Genomic DNA, 4,028 nt, shown 5'->3' on the forward strand with positions numbered 1-4,028 from the left:
GTCATGTGACTTCGCTGACGCAACAGTATACTGATTTTATTCAATCGAACACACTTATTTATTTTCAATTGGCATCAAAGGTCCTGATCATGCAGCAATATAAATAAATAATGAAAACTAAGTGTTTCAAAAAACCTTGTTAGACCGATTGTATGTATGCAGTTCCAAGTGTAACTTTGCAATCAAAGTTAAACTGTGTGTAATTTAAGCCAAATTGTATGTATTGCACATTTCATGATCCTTTCAAGGTGAATTCTCGGGGAAATTATTAGTTTAGACATGTTAACCACCATTCGTAAATTGATAAGTTAGCTGAAAGATATGCTTGTTGATTTATTAAATGTACATGACCAGAACCGACGCGACGTGTTCTGTCGCCCACATCCCTTCGAATTTTCCATGAATCATCTGTAGACAGTCGCAGTGTTATGTTGTAGCCGTATGATTCATTGTAGAATGTCGATTCTGCCCGCTTGGCCAGGTGATCAGAACCAATTTTTTGATATTCATTTTTGTCGCCCCCAAGAATCCGCCGCCCTGTGCAAATGCACTTGCTGCACTCCCGGTCATGTACGTGACAGTTTATAACTCACCTTCGTTTCATTAAACATGTTTGTTTTCTACTTGTACAAGTCGATTCATGTATCTAGGTAACAACTTACAAATCTAAGAGGCGATTTTATAAATTAGCATGTGCACTCATCAAATCAACAAATGTATTTCTCGGCCAACATGTCAATTTACGTTTAGTAGCGACATTTATAAACTAACTACCTAATATATAAATTACACATACAATTTAGCTTAAAACTAGTTGTGTACTTTAACAACAAAAAGACATCAGAAGTAGCGTATTGGTAATTACAGGTAACAGCCTGTAAAATTATTTATACTAAGTGCATGTAAAATTTATGTATGCATTTTATCATAGTCACTACTTAGAACTTGTGGCCCTAGCTATTCGATAATGGGTGAGAGGGAATGACCTAGGACCAATTACCATAAACGTTGCAGTAAATATTATTATTATTATTAAAGATAACAGTTTGAGTTTTTTCAAACTGAGATCTTTCTGATTCGGTGTATGAAAGTGAATTACTTCCATCAACAGACATTAACAACATCTGGTTGTGATATCTGGCCAAACCAAAGAAATGACCTAATATTTACATCACCATAAAACGTAAAGTTGAATGGTCTATTTGTTTGTTTCGAATTTTGCGCAAAGCTACTCGAGGCCTATCTGCTAATTTAGCAATGAGAGACTAGAGGGAAGCCGGTTTGTCAGTACCAGCCACCGCGAACCCCCTTTTTTTTTACCAACAAACAGTAGGATTGACCGATACTTTTGTTTGACACCTATACAAATTCCAGTTCCAATAGGGTTTTACTATAATGTGACGGTCAATCCCACTTTTCGTTAGTAAAAGAGTAGTCTAAGCGTTGACTGTGTGCTTTCCCTCTAATCAATAACTGCTAATTTAGGGACGACAGATAGCTCCGTATAGCTTTTCGCGAAATTACAAACAAAACCAAACCTAACCATCACGTATTCTCAAGGGAATTCCAGTCATATATCATCTAAGCTGTATGGGCACATTTGTTATCTGAAGAAGGTATGTGTGTCAAAACTAACTCCCTAGTCTTATGATGATGACATCTTATACGTTAAGTATGGGTTGTTTTATTTTTACCTTCATTTAGCCGTTATACACCGAGCCGTGCATTTTACACTACTATTCTACATGCAGATTTTTAGGTGGTATTTCAAAATGAAAATCTCTAGATATTATTTTCTTTTCCATATTTAAAATATATGTCGAAAAGCTAAAGTTACCTGATCAGGGCTAGGTATAAAAAATTTCATTTTAAATAATATATTCCGATGTTTTATTATTATATTGTGTTCTTATCTAGTTTGCTAAAGATGAACTATTTATTCTTTTAGCTCTTTTGTTTCAAACTCCCAAAACTTTAATTATACTGGTTTGATTTTCATTGTTCAATACTTGAATTTTGAATGTGTGTATTACTCTACATAAAACACCTACTTTAAACCGAATAAATGTCGGTACTTTTTTTTTTCTGTTTGGAACCTGTAAAAATTCCATTTCTAATATGGTTTTGCGTTATAAAACTTTAAGCCTAAAAATCCAAATCATTTTGTCTTACTTAGTCATAAAAATTTCAGTTATGTGTCTAATTATAAATTTCATTACACTGCCCAACATTACGTGATAATTTTAACTTTCGTAGTGGTCAGTTTTTTTAAAGTTACATGCTATCATTTAGTTATTTGCATTTGGTGTAGCACGTGGTTCGCTATTTGATACGAATTGATCTACCATAAAACGACCAATTGGAAAGAATATATAAACAAAGCAAAAGGAAGGATTAGTTTATTTTCTCAATTAATTCACAAGAATTCTAGCCGATCTTTATCAGTTTTAACTGGTCCAATCCAAGAACACGCATATATGTTAATTCCATTATAACAGTGGCAGATATGAATATTTTAAAAGACAATTTCAAATATATATGCTCATACACATGTAACATAAACAAAAATATTTCCCCATTTCATTCTTGGAAATGTACAAAATCTTTATATTAATCCAGAAGTAACGTGACTTGAGATTACTGTTTTAATTAAGACCAAAATGTATTTCTCCACTGACATGTTAATGTTCGTCACACTTCGATCAGATGGATCTTGCTATTCACATGTTCCAGAAACTTCCTTTTTCTTAAAGGCTTCATATATATTTTTCACAATGTCTAAAAAATAGGCCAGGGGTCCCCAGGACTGACGATAAGGGGGGCAGTTGCCCCGGAGTCTGTTGAGGGGCTCGGCCGTGGGATATTCCCAAGCTCACTAAAAATGCATACTACTTAATGAGCTAAAATGGCTACTGCTTCTCCATGCATTCATATACAAATTTTTCACCTAAATTTCTTTTATGAAAAATCATCAAAAGTTAATAAATATAATAAAGGGGGGGGGGGATGACGATATCACTGACCCCGGGGCCTTGTTTGGCTCTCGACGCCCCTGGAGGTCCCCACGGAAATCTAAAACTAGGCTTTTTTCTTTCTTTCTTGAGGAGGAGTACAGACATGCATGTTTGATGACAAGGTATAATAGAAGAAAAAAAATGCTTAAAATTCTAGTTGGACAGGAACAATTAAACGATGCAAATATTGGACCCCTGTACTGTAAGAAATGACTTGTGTTTGTAACCCACTATTATATGGCGAACTAATAAAACCTCAGTTGTAGTATGAACTAAAATATAAAATCTCACCTTCAACTAAAACAATGCACTAGAAGGAAAACAGCTAATCAGCACGAACCATCGCACTACTGAAGTACATTTTTCAGACCAAATAGTGGGGATTTGACCATCCTGGCCCCAAAGTACAGTGTGTTATTATTTATTTTTTTTTGCGGTAATGGACCACAAACCATGGAACTTAGAATTCACAGTCCGTCATGCTAACCACTATACCGAGCCCTTCAGGAACGAAGGAAGCGAAACGACTAAACTCTCGTGTGTGTACAGTTTCAGAAAGGAAGGAAACGAAACGACTAAACTCGTGTGTGTACAGTTTCGGGAAGGAAGGAAGCGACACGACTAAACTCCTGTGTGTACAGTTTCAGGAAGAAAGGAAACGAAGCGACTAAATTCCTGTGTGTACAGTATCAGGAAGCGAAACGACTAAACTCCTGTGTGTACAGTTTCAGGAAGGAAGGAAGCGACACGACTAAACTCCTGTGTGTGTACAGTTTCAGGAAGGAAGGAAGCGACACGACTTAACTCCTGTGTGTGTACAGTTTCAGGAAGGAAGGAAACGAAACGACTAAACTCCTGTGTGTACAGTTTCAGGAAGGAAGGAAGCGACACGACTAAACTCTTGTGTGTAGTTTCAGGAAAGAAGGAAGCGACACGACTAAACTCCTGTGTGTACAGTTTCAGGAAGGAAGGAAGCGACACGACTAAACTCTCGTGTGTACAGTTTCAGGAAGG

This window comes from Limulus polyphemus, unplaced genomic scaffold (genome assembly GCF_000517525.1).
Source record: "Limulus polyphemus unplaced genomic scaffold, Limulus_polyphemus-2.1.2 Scaffold3613, whole genome shotgun sequence".
NCBI classification, from domain to species: domain Eukaryota; kingdom Metazoa; phylum Arthropoda; class Merostomata; order Xiphosura; family Limulidae; genus Limulus; species Limulus polyphemus.